This window comes from Lissotriton vulgaris, chromosome 2_1 (assembly GCF_964263255.1).
Source record: "Lissotriton vulgaris chromosome 2_1, aLisVul1.2, whole genome shotgun sequence".
Lineage (NCBI taxonomy): Eukaryota > Metazoa > Chordata > Amphibia > Caudata > Salamandridae > Lissotriton > Lissotriton vulgaris.
In genome coordinates this window covers 1,384,561,864-1,384,575,460 of record NC_141687.1, presented here as the reverse complement: position 1 = coordinate 1,384,575,460, position 13,597 = coordinate 1,384,561,864, and the positions used below count along the sequence as shown (strand labels likewise).

The window sequence follows — 13,597 nt, the reverse complement described above, 5'->3', positions numbered from 1 at the left end:
TCCATCAACTGTTGTTTTGCATTTGTCACCCCGAGTGGGATGAGTATGCTCAGACGTGAGTCCCATGCTCTCCACAACACTGGAGTCAAGCTATCCTGACTGAAGACGGCTGATAGCCAGAAACCGGTCCTAAGATGCTTGATTCCAGTCCAGGAAAGACATGGCTTGGCAGTTCGGGCTGGACTGTTCCCATGAGGCACAGGGTCAGGGCTGATTTGCATATGGCCATGTCTGAACTGGGGTGGTGTGGAGTGCAAAAAAACTATGGATGTAGGCCCAGATCTCTGTACTGGGGTGAATGTATGATATTGCTCTGCATTTTGTCCATCAACTGTTGTTTTGCATTTGTATGCAGGACATGACACACTGGCTACAAAATAAATCCCTGCAATTTAACGGTGACAAGATGGAAAGTTTATTCTGTGCAGTTGGGAAAATTCCACTCTTACTCCCAACTGGCTTCTGGCCTATCCCCACGGTCACTCCACTGATACCCTCTGAGACGGTGTGTAATCTAGGAGTCAGTTTCAATGATAGGCTGAGTCTAGAAGCTCAAATAAATAAGACAGTTGGGAGCTGCTTCGCTCTTATTGGAGTGCTTTGGAAGATTCTGCCTATGTTACCTACTCAGGCTAGGGCACTGATAGTAAGAAGGGTCATCTCGAGTAGGCTAGATTATTGAAATGCTCTGCTGCTGGAGTCCCCATGGTATTTGATTGGGAGAATCCAGAGAATCCAGATGATGGCAGCCAAATTAGCCTTAATGAGGTCACAACGCTCGTCAGCCTCCCAGGCGCTTATGGAGCTTAATTGGCTTCCAGTTTCACAGAAGATACAATTTAAGTCTCTCTGTATTGTTTTTAAAGCTCTGCATGGTCTAGGGCCTAAACCGTTGCAGAACAAATTTGAATGGTACATCCTGATTCGCAGTCTTCACTCTTCTTCAGCTAAATTGTTGAAAGCTCCAAGATTCAGAAGAATTAAATCGGGAGGGAGAGCCTTCACGATTACAGTGGCACAACTCTGAAATAAACTTCCAACTGACCTGAGACAGATGGAAGACCTGTTGCAGCTTAGGAAGAAAATAAAGACCTGGCTCTATCCCAGAATAAAATTCCTAGTCCTCCAACAGCCCCTTGGAACATTGTCTCTCCCACTGTACTTACAATGGTAGGGCACACGTATCTTAGCGCCAGGATACCCGTTGGGTCACAGTGCGCTTTATAATTACTGATTACACTAACATAACATTAACATTAACACAAGAATAGCCCCGGGTTGTTTAGCGCTAGTGTAACAGAATTAATTCAAAATTTGGATGAAGAGGTGTTGTCCTTTGTGGATGATATTTATCTGACAGACGATGATTTAAAGGAACATTTGACTAGGGTGAGCAACAATATAATTTGGGGTTCGCCTCTGAGGCTACAAATGTAACTTTAAAATATCAAAAAATAGCCTACCTCAATGTCCTATTTCTGGGATATGAACTATTAAGTGAAGGTAAAAGCCTGGCATCTAACTTTTAATTTCAAATTTGTTTTATTGATTTTAAGAGCAACAATAGGCACTACAGTATGAAAGAAATGCATCAGGTATAAAAGATAAAAGGCAGTTGATACAGATAAGTATGTCTTCTCTACAGAGCAAATAGCAAGTTAGGTTCGATTGCCACAATAAAGGTAAAGTGCCAAGGCTGCAAATGTTAAGCGTAGTAAGATAACCAAACAGTGGGAACCAAAACCAGAGCTCCCCTCCCGTTCTCATCCCTCCCCCACCCTTCCCACCCCACCCAGTGTGCCGTACTCGTGAAACAATCATAGATGCATTCACAGAATAAGTATCGCAGTCATCCATGGGATCACAAAGGGTCATGTGTAGGCTCTGTGAGTCGCAGCAAGCGAAGGTACCTGGGACACATGATCTCGTTAAATTCTTTCGACAGGAGGGAAAGCAGCAGGAGCCAGACCTTCCGATATGCAGCCGTGGAATGTGTGAGCGTAGCCTGGATACGCTCCATTCCCAAGGTGAACCAGATTTTGTGCAGCCATCCCGTGTGAGTGGGCCTGGTAGTCGAGCCCCAGAGGGATAGTACATGTTGTGTTGCAGCTTGCATGGCGATCCCCATTTGACGACCTCTGGGGGACTTTAGGGGAAAGGTAAGTGTGTTAGGCAAGCCTAAAATGGTGTAAGCTGGGAATCTGGGGATTTCAGTATCAAAGGTGGAGTCAATGTCATCCAGGACCGCCTTCCAGTAGTCCTGGACTTCACAGCATTCCCAGAGGAGGTGAGTCAAGGTGCCCCTTTCCCCGCAACCCCTCCAGCACAGTGCACTACGTATCAGGTTACCCTTGTTGAGCCGGACCGGAGTGAGATGCCAATACATGGCCAACTTCGTCGCTGCTTCCCTGCCTGCAGTGTTGCGAGTGGTGTGAGAGGCTCTATAATATACATAGCTCCATTCCTTGGGTGATAGGGCCCTCCCCAATTCCGCCTTTCAGCATTTCTGGCCCGCTGTCTTGCTGGGGGCGTGAGCATTTTGTAGAGGTCTGAGATAAGGTGCCTGTCCGAGTCTTTTGTCACCAGCCTCTTCTCAAAGGCCGTCATAGGTATACCAACCAGGGGGGCGATGTCCGGGTGCGTGAGCCAGTGCCGAAGTTGGAAGTACTGAAATAAATGGGGAGAGACAACGTTATAGCCCTGAATTATGCCCGAGAGGGGCAGAAAGCCCTCTAGGTCAAAAAGGTGGCCGGCGGAGAGGCAGCTGATACCTCGCCATTGCGGAATTGCATGAGGGACAGTGCCTGGTGGAAACTCTGGGTTGTCCAAGAGAGGGGTAAGTGGAGAGGGGAAGGTTGTCAACCCCCATTTGACAGCGACGGTGTTCCAGACCTGCATGACGGTGCGAGTGATGGGGGATCGCAAGAGGTAGATTGGCCTATTCTGCCGGGGAGAAATGAAATTTTCCAAAGGGATGTCTTGGCCATCCCCCTGTCCTGAAATAACCATTGCTTTTCGGATTCCGGCCTAAACCACTCCACTAGATATCGGAGTTGTGAGGCCAGGAAATACTGCAAGAGGTTGGGGATCCCAAGGCCTCCTTCGTCTGCGTTCCTGTATGCTAGTCATTTATGTAAGCGTGCTCGCTTACCTTCCCAGATAAAGTGGTGGAAGGCGGCTTGTAGACGCACGATGGTGCCAGCCGGAGGGAACATCGGAAGGGTTTGAAAAATGTATAGAATTTTGGGCAGAGCCAACATTTTCACTGCCGCGACACGTCCCAGCAGGGAAAGGGGTTGTTTGGACCAGCGCACGAGGTCGGTTCGAATTTGGGAGGTGAGGGTTGCATAGTTGAGCGCCAGCGTAGCCTCTTTAGACGAGGTAAGAGTTACGCCCACGTACGGGAGCTGTGCGGTCGACAATAAACCTCCCCCGTAAGCGGGTGTGTCTGCCCGTGGTTGGCCATTTTTGCCCAGTGGCAGTATGAGGGATTTCCTCCTGTTTATTTTAAAGCCGGAGACAGTTCCAAAAGACTCTAACTCCGCCAGGAAGGTGGGAACAGAGCAGTTCAGACGGTCCAGAGCGGCTATGATGTCGTCGGCATAAAGGCCGATCGTATAAGGCTCCCGGCCAAAGGTAATGCCATGGATAGCAGGGTTGTCGCGAATATTTTGCGCAAGGGGCTCTACGTACAGGGCGAACAGGAGAGGCAGAAGGGGGCACCCCTGCCTCGTGCCACGTTGGATCTCAAAAGGGCCCGAGCGTAGGCCACCTAGGCAGACCCGGGCCTGAGGACGATGGTAGCAACCCGTGATCCAGGACTGAAAGCGGTCCCCTAACCGAAAGCGCCGTAGGACTCGCTGTAGATAGGTCCAGTCGACCCGGTCGAACGCTTTCTCCGCGTCGACAGCCAGCAGTGCAGAGTCTGAGTTTTGGAAGTGAGCCATGTCAATCAAATGGAGTATCCGTTTAGTGTTGTCGCTGCATTGGCGATTCTTAACGAAGCCCGATTGGTCGGGTTCCAAGATCCCTGTCAAACATGGACTGAGACGCGCCGCTAGGACACCCATAAAGAGTTTTAGGTCCAGGTTAAGTAAAAATATAGGGCGGAACGCAGAGCATTGTGTGGGTTTCTTACCCAGTTTAGGCAGCACCACTATCTCGGCTGCGAGCATATGTGGCGGGATGGAGCTCGGGCCCTCAAAGGAATTGAAGAGCCGAGTGAGGACAGGAGCCAAAAGCTGGCTGAAGGTTTTGTAAAATCAGGCTGAGAAGCCATCAGGCTTGGTGATTTGAGAGGGCGAAGGCGAGAGATAGCTTCAAGCATCTCATCCAGGCGGATAGGGGCGTCTAGAGCGTCCGCATTAGATTGAGATAGCTCCGTGATCTCTGCCGATTCCAGATAGGCGTTAACGTCTTCCGGTGATACAGAATTGGCTTTATATAAAGAGGCGTAGAAGGTCCGGAACGCCTCCGCGACTTGGGTCTCCCCGGTGATATTTAAAACAGAGTCGTCCGTGAGGCTGGAGATTTTGGAACGTTGGGTTTTCGCCTTCAGGGTTCTAGCAAGTAAGCGGCCAGTTTTGTTCACCCCAACGTAGTAGGTATGACGGAGGCGAAGAGCGGCGAATTCCACCCTGTCTGTATCTAGGCTAGCTAACTCTGGCAGCCTTCAGCTGTCTCTAGACCCGCGGAGCACCGGGGCAGCTATGAACCCTCTCCAGTTCAGAGACCTGAGCAGTGAGTTCATCCCTCCTAGCTTTACGAACCTTGGCCTCTGCTGCCGCAATCGCAATAAGTTTGCCGCAGGCCACCGCTTTCAAGGCTCCCCAAAGGGCCGACACCAATGTCTCGGGGGTGTCATTAATAGCCAGATACTCAGTGAGACTCGCATGAAGCTGCTTGGTGATGTCCGGTTGTTGTAAGAGGGTTTCGCACAATCGCCACGAACCAGGAGGGCGGGTGGATTTTGGTACCTGGAGTGTCAATTCAACCGCGTCATGGTCAGACAGGGCCGCCGGTACAATGCTCACGTCACTGAGGGTAGCAAGGAGTTCAGAGGAGCCCAAGTAGTGGTCCAGCCCGGCATATGTGTGATGTACGTGGGAGTAAAACGTGAAGTGCGGTGTGTTAGGATGTGTAGCCCTCCATAGATCTACCAGGCCCCTCTCATGTAGCCAATCCTTACCAGCGGTTGTAATAGCACCGGTGTCCCCATAGCGGTGCCCCGACCTGTCCCTCTTTGTGTCCATCAGTAGATTGAGGTTCCCCCCAATGAGCAAGAGGGAAGTAGAGGAGTGAAGTGATTCGGAGATGGCGCCCTTTAAAAAGGCTTCCTGCCCCGAATTTGGGGCGTAGAGGGAGACAATTGTGAATCTCTGGCCTCCCACTGAAAAGGTGTATGCTAATAGCCTGCCCTTGATCTCCCCCAACTTATCTCCCACGCTGCCCTGGAAGCGCCTGGACACCAGTATAGCCACCCCTGCCTTTTTTTGCTGGGAGAGATGAAAATAACTGTTGGGGAATGGCTCGGGAGCGCATCCTGTGCCAGTCTTTAGGCAGGTGATGGGTTTCCTGTAGTAAACAGATGTCAGCCCCTGAGTTCTCCAGGTATGAGACCACGGCCCTTCTTTTAACAGGATTGTTCAGGCCCTTTACATTGAGGTTTAATACCTTCAAGCTGGAGTCCATCACAGGAGGTAAGGTGATCTATGCGCTATGTGAATGCAATCCCATTGTCGGAACCTATGAAGGCGCAATGAGCATCCCAATCCCACAAAACCCTCGGCACACTAGTTCCCTCCCGCGATCCCATTCCCAACCCCAGCCCCAACGTTACCCCAACAAGCCCTCCCCTCCTCCCGCTCCCCCTCCCTGAAGCCCCAACTCTCAAACCCGAAGGTTCAACATCCCCCCCGCCTCCCACCTCCCAACACCCAAACCATGAGAATGCATAGTCCCAGTCCTGCCAGTCCAAGCAGGGCCGTAGTAAAGTTACTTTAAAGGGTCGTGCTCAGCGGCAACCAACGTGGCCACCCGCCCGTCACCCCCCCAACCCGTGAGCGTAGTATATGCTATGAATACCTCCCCATAGGTGCAAAAATCATTCATAGGGTGGTGTTTCCTTGGCCACCTCTGCGACGGCTTGTCGCTCTCTCCTGCGTGATGATATGGGCCTCAGGCTTCAGGCGATGTGCCGCGGACCGTCTACGTCCCACTGTCTGCCAGCCTCCACTGGAGGGCCCTTGTGACGGTCGCACACGTGGAGTGTCCTCATCCATCTCAATCCCCAACAGAGCACAAGTCTCCTTGAGCGAGCACATCTGTTGCAATGTTCCATTCCACTTAAATATCAGGCGGAACGGGTGTCCCCAAGCATAAGGAATTTCCTGTTGCCTTAGAAAGTCTGTTGCTACTTTGAATGTCTTTCATTTCTGTAATGTGATGGCTGAGAGGTCTTGATACAGGGCGACAGGGTGACCCTGAAACTGAAGGGGTTGCGCTCACCTGGCCTCTTGAAGAATCCGCTCTTTGAGCGGGAAGTCAGGAAGAAAGACCAAGATGTCCGGAGGCGGGGCGGCAGCCCGCCTGGGGAGCCCCACTCTATTTGCCCTGTCGATCCGAATGGCAAAATCTTCCGGCTCCCCCAAGATGTTCAGGAAGAGGTCCTGCAGGTAGCCGGTGACATCTGACCCTTCTGTTTTCTGAGGGACCCCCCGGACCCGTATGTTATTGCAACGGGACCTGTTTTCCAGGTCCTCTGCATGGGCCTGAAGGTCGATTTGTTGATCTGTGAGTCTCAGGATCTCCTGTTGGAGCTGCTCGATCTCGTTGCTCCTTGTCTGGTCAGCCTCCTCAATGGCGACCACCCTCTCCCCAAGTCCCTCCACATCTCTTCTGAGCACCCTGACCTCCCCAGCTACATCTTGTTAAAGGGACTTGAAATCCTCCCAAAGGGAGTTGAATAGGGTCTCCAAAAAGGACCTGGTGATGGGTGTGTCACCTCCAGAAGATGCCGGCAGTGTTTTGGCGGTATCAGGGGAGGACAACTCCTTGCCCGTCTTGGGTAGAGATTTCGCCAGCAGCTCAGGAAGCATCTGATTTGCCTTCTTCCCCCAAAGGTCTGCCATGTCGTGTCAGGCTGCTGGACCGAACTACCACACCAGCCGTCAGGAATCTCGGGGGGGACTATCTAGGCCTGTGGAGCCCAAGCGTGTCTGTAGTCTGTGGTGTTCCGGGCCCCCAATTCGAGCGGGTGGTGTCCCAGCAGTCGGTAAGTTTGGTGCTGGTGTGTTCAAGTATCTGGCACCGCCACCACTCCGCTGGCCATGACTAGGCCCAAAGCCGGGGGCTCGATCATGCCCCGAGCAGTGCATTCCCAGCCGTCCCGCGGCCCCATCCTCACCTCGATCTTCGTTGATCCTCAAGACGCCTCTCTTGCCGCATCCGGCAGTCCCAGGAGCCCCGTGGTGTCCAAGCGGTAGCCTCGGGCCGCCGAAGGGCGCAGGTTCTGGATCCTCCACAGGCCCATCGACCTCAGGCAACTCCGCTATTCGCCGATGGTCCTGCTGCGCCCACTGCAGTGTCCAGGCCAGCGTCCCGGGTCCCACACCTCTACCGCTCCTGCTCCAACGTAGCAGACAGGAGCGACACTGGGGTCTCAGTGCACTCCTGGCTCCGTTCGTCCTTTCGGGGCACACGCCAATAGCGCAGCTGTGATGGCCTCTGCGGGATCCTCCTTACAGGCCCGAAGCCGGGGCCTCAATTTTCGCGACTCCCGGTCGCTAACTCCCCACCCCACTGGGAGTGCGACGGAAGCAGTGTCGCGTGTCCAGCACCGCTTCTCCAACTCTAGCACAGTGTGATAGGGCAGCGGAATGGGTCCAAACGACCCCAGGAGGGACCAGGCTGGTGTCGGAGGCTGGATCGGAGCTGATTATAACATCAGGCTGGCCGCCATTTTTTCAGTCGTGGCCACGCAGCCTCTCTCCGCAAGCCTAGCTCTGGGCTCCAGCGGTCCCGCCAGTGCACTCCGGGGGCAACCACTGAACGCGCTCACCAGTTGACCAAGGCACCAGGGGTTTTGGGGGGGTCAAAATTGCAATTTATGGGGCCATAGGAAGGATCGGGGCAGTGAGCCACTGAAGCCTGCGTCCGATCAGGTCGCCATCTTGGCCACACCCCCTGGCATCTAACTTTTAAGAAAAGTGTGTGCTGTTCCAAACTCCCAAATCTTTGACAAACATACAATCCTTATTGGAATTTTTAAATTCTGGCAGAACATACATGTTGGATTACACAGAAAGAGTAAAACCTTTCTAAGACTTAATAAGACCTGATTTCTCAGTTAGGCATTGGACACAGAGACACACAGATATACTTTGTTCCCTACAAGCTGACATGATAGCTTCAAAACACACGTAAACGTATGCAATCTGGTGATCCGCGTTGTTGCGTGTCAATCCAGGTACACTTACCTAACCTTCAATAAAGGCAAAATGGTACCCATAGCATACAATTCACATTTGTACACAAACGCTGAAATGCGTTTTACATCTACAGAAAAAATTCTGCCAACTGTACAGACCGCTGTAGTGAGAAAAAGAGCACTGGCTCAGGGGAAACACATAATTGTTGAAACCCCAGTACCAGCTTTAGAGGCTGTTACAAAGGCTAGCATTCCTAATGCTAAAGCTTTACATCCAAGATGGATACAATGGCCTAATTCTTTCACTGCGACAGATGTAGAATACAGATATGATCCAAGGCTAAAAACACAAGCATTCTTGCAATATGAACAAGAATATCCGCTCCCAAATTAAATCAAGCCTCTGGATCAGTATGAATTTATAATTTAGACTGACAGATCTGCTTAGCCGTCTGTAGGGAGTAAACAACAAACCAGCGCCGCTTGTGTGATTGTAAAAGGTCGTATGCAGAAAGGCAAGTTCCGTCCCAGTGATACGAAGACCCAGTCTCTTGGAGACTGCACGGTTTCGCTAGCAGAATTAAAAGCTTTATTACTGTCACTAAATACAGATCGGGAATTCCCCACACTAACTGTGTGCAATTCCTTTTATTGTGTTAAATCATACAACAAATATCTTCACTACTGGGGTCAAAATAGGTTTAAGTACTCAAAAGGTGGCACAATTAAGCAGCAAAATCATATAAGAACAGGTAGCTGAGTTGAAAAACAAACTACCAAGAGCTCATGTGATACACACGCTGAGTCATCAACATGATGGCGTTCACGTTGAAGGGAATTAATTGGCTGATGAAGCTGCGAAAGGTGCTGTTTGTACAGCTTCCATAGCTGCAATCACTCGTTCAAAAACGAAAATATACGGAAAGATTATGGTTGCTGTCATTGCTACACGCAATAACTCGGCTGTACCGAAAACATTTCCACTCAAGTACTCCTGCAAGTTAGATGCCAACAACATTCCTTATGCTCAGATTCCAGGAGTGGGGGATGGAGCAATACCAAATATGGATCGCAAATTTGGTTTAATTCTAGCTTCCCATGAAGGTCTAGGTTCTGCACACTCAGGAACTAATGCAACAGTTTCATTACTGAAACAATGCTATTGGTGGCCTTGTTTAACAAAACAGATGAAGAATTTTGTCTTAAAATGTGACATCTGCCAGCAGATGAAGGGTTCCAACGTAACTTGTCCAGCGCAGACACCTTTACTATTATCAGACAGATCACTCGCGTTTGTCTATCTATCAATCAATCAATCAATCACAGAATTGTTATAGAGCGTGACTCACCCGTGAGGGTCTCAAGGCACTGAGGAGGGGGTCACTACTGCTCGAACAGCCAGTTCTTGAGTTGTTCCTGAAGGAGAGATGATCCAGGGTCAGCCGTAGGTGAGTGGGGCGGGAGTTCCATGTCTTGGTTGCCAGGTAGGAGAAGGATCTTCCTCCGACTGTGGATTTCCGAAATCGTGGGACAGTGGCGAGGGCGAGACTGGCGTATCGGAGCTGGCGGGTGGGTGCATAGAAAGTGAGGCGGCTGTTGAGGTACTTCGGGCCCATGTTGCGGAGAGCCTTGTGTGCGTGGGTGAGGAGTCTGAACGTGATCCTCTTGTTGACGGGGAGCCAGTGCAGGTCTTTCAGGTGGGCGGAGATGTGGCTGCGGCGAGGGATGTCCAGGATGAGTCGTGCTGAGGCGTTCTGAATGCGGTGGAGTCTTTTATGGAGTTTGGCTGTGGTTCCAGCGTAGATAGTGTTCCCGTAGTCCAGACGGCTGGTGACGAGGGCCTGGGTGACCGTCTTCCTGATTTCGGTGGGGATCCATCAGAAGATCTTTCGGAGCATGCGCAGGGTGTTGAAGCAGGATGATGAGACGGCGTTCACTTGGTTGGTCATCGTGAGGGAGGAGTCCAGAATGAAGCCCAGGTTGCGTGCGTGGTCCGTTGGTTTGGGTGCGCTGCCCAGGCCAGGGGGCCACCAGGAGTCGTCCCAGGTGGAGGGAGATGGTCCGAGGATGAGGACTTCCGTCTTGTCTGAGTTCAGTTTCAGACGGCTGATCTGGACCACTGCGGCCCCCTACATTCAGATGGAGCTTACAAGTATCTTGGTGGCAGTGGATTCATGCTCAAGATTCCTATGGGTATAGCCTCAGTGCTCGGCTAATGCTCAAACTGTTATAAAAGACTTGTGTGTCTTTATAGGGACATACGCAGTTGGCACATTACATTCTGACGGTGGCCCAGCGTTTAGCTCTAGGGCTTACAAGGAAGCCATGGTAAGTTTGGGTGTAGCACTGCGGTACTCCTCTCGGTACCATCCTGAGGTAAATTCAGTTGTAGAGAGGAAAACCATGACTTAAAGCAGTCTTTACCCCTTCGATGCTCATGACGGAAGGGTTCCGTCATGAGGCACAGTGGAGCTGTGCTGATGACGGAACCGTTCCGTCATGACCACACCCATTATCATTATACTTCAGCACTGGAGGGGAATATGTCTAGCAGCGATGAGGTTAACCGCTAGGGTATTAGGCTTGGGTGGTAGTTGGGTCAATCACCTATATGGGGTTCAGCGTACCCTCAACAGTTTGCCAAGAAGTTCTGTAGGAGGTGTCACTCCTTATGAGGTCCTATTTGGAATGAGAATGCAGGTACCTGATCTTGATTGTGAAGGTACAGTGGCGGATCAGTTACCCTATGTGGCCGATACTGAATATAGGCCTCTTGGGCTCATGGGTAGCCAACGCTCTCCTCCTGCTACCATACAGGAATTTCACACTGAAATACTCATAACATTCGAAGAATCACCAATTCGAAGTGAAGGAATTTCAAACAATGAAATGGGACTCATTGAACATCATAACTTGAGTGAAACACAAATATCAATTCGACCGAATACTGATGTCTATATCAATATGCCTCAAAAAGAGACACATGCCAAATCAACAGCACCTGCTGAGCTAACAAAGATAGATCGAACTGCAGCTGGCTACTTAATCAATTTTGATGCATTCTCTCTTGATCCCAGCGAACCTGAGACACCGCCAGCTCCAGTTTCCCGTAAGCACCAAATTTGTGAGTTGTATACTTTTCTGAAAAAAACATACTTAGTATCACTTTGGCTCCAGCTCTGGATAATATCTGCATTTTTGTTTTTTCTGTTCTGGGTTAGCCTAGTGACTGTCTTCTGCTTACTTGTGAATGGAAAATATCTCCCAGAATGCTCTCCAGTATCCAATGTGAACTTGGTGTTGAAACCACATGCATCATCTCATTGTGAACATTACAGCTGTTACAAATCCTAATGGTATTGTTTGGGACAGAGTTGATTATGATGTATTTGGCCTGACAGAACTTTTGGAAATACCAAATGTATTTAAAATATCTCTAAATGATAAAATGACCTCCAGTACATTTTCTGATGATTGGGATTTTGAAACTGTCAATAATATGGTGTCTGATTTAGAAAAATCTGCTGCATTTTCCAGCAATGACATTTTAGAAGATAAATCTGATTTCGATATTATGTACTGTTATCATCGCTTTTTACACAAACAAGTATCCCTAGAAATGTTTACACATACCAACAATGGGAACATTGTCCAACACAACCAAAAGGTAGTTTGAGAACTTATGCACAGAAATGTACATATTTTCAGGGTTCAGTACCCCTGACCCAACATCATTTTATTACAAGGTTGCACCTACACCTGCACAGAAAAATATGCTGACCACCAAACAGATTTACTCTGCATCCTAATTGTCCAACTATCTGAACAGGGTTTCAACTTATGGAAGGACACTATAGACACAAAATCAGTCTGGGGATCTAAGGATTGGCAAGTTCAAGAAATAGAAACACTATTCTGAGCATGCCTCATTAGACAACAAATATTTTTTCTGTATGAAACTGTGCAACAGACTTCTTGTCTTGGACTAGCCAAGAGCATGGGGGATCATTAGGATGGTGTAATGATCGCAATTGCCGGGTCAGCAGTGGCGATCGTTATGCCATCCCAATGTGAAATACTCCCCGTCATATTATGATGGTGGTGGATATCGCGGCGGACGCAAAGTCCATCTGCCACTTTTCCGTCGGTCGGCAATCGTTACAATTGCCGGCAGGGCAGAGCTGGGCCACTAATATGGTGGCAATACCTAGCAGGTACCACCTGCCATATTAGGATGTGGGTGGTTTAAAGGCCTTTCCATGGCGGCAATGCTGCCATGGAAAGGCTTGTGGAATTGGCTTTGGGGGCCCATGGTGGGCCCATGGGTGGGTGCGGGGGTGCACTTGGGGGGAACCCATGGTACCCCCTGCAGTTCCCTGCACCACGTGGCAGGCACCGCGTGGTGCCTGCCACGTGGTGCAGGGAAATGTGTGCATGCCCTTTTACCATTATGGACAGTGCTGCAGCCAGCAGCACTGTCCGCAATGGTAAAAGGCCAGGACGGGCCTGCCAGTATGGCAGGCACATCCTAATTGGCCCGGTGGGAACACTGCACGTCTGGCAGTCAATCCCATCCCAGTTATGATTGCGGTTGGACTATTGTCCGCCCGCCATCCTAATGAGCCCCAAAGATTTGAACACACCATGGTTCCCCACACCTTCACACATCAATTTTAAAACAAGTGGACAAGTGGAGGGGATACAATAGATGGCATCATGCAGTACAATACATCAGACCCCAATTGGAAGGGACAGATAGTTAGGCCCACAGACAGAAATAGATGTCAATCAAGATTCAGGGGTACAACTGAAGGTTTCAGTACCTATAGGCAAGACCAATGACATGTTTAGAGAGAACATCTGGGGGTAGTAACATCATACAGTGTAGAGACGTTGTGCCTTGATTGGCTAAAAACCTTGACACTGTCCCAGGTGAAACAACATTTATCCTTACTCTCAGAAGAGGTGGATTTAAGGGACTTTTTATTAGGACCCTGAAAGCCACGTCAGAAATGTTTCTATGATGCTGTCTATAATGAAATCTGGAAAATCTCTCAACAGGAAGCTGCAGAGAGACTTCAAGAAATAGATCGAATTAACCTAGAAAAATCATTAGCTGTAGTTGACAATGGTATGACTACATTAACATCCATGATTTATTCACTGGGC

The 13,597-nt window shown here is 49.8% G+C and overlaps 1 protein-coding gene across 1 annotated transcript in view; it reads right to left on the bottom strand.

Annotated features, from left to right (window-relative positions):
* The window catches only part of LOC147732612 (contactin-associated protein-like 5), a 1,641,055-nt gene that overhangs the window by 767,158 nt on the left and 860,300 nt on the right, over positions 1–13,597 (bottom strand). The gene's annotated exons all lie outside the window — the stretch shown is intronic.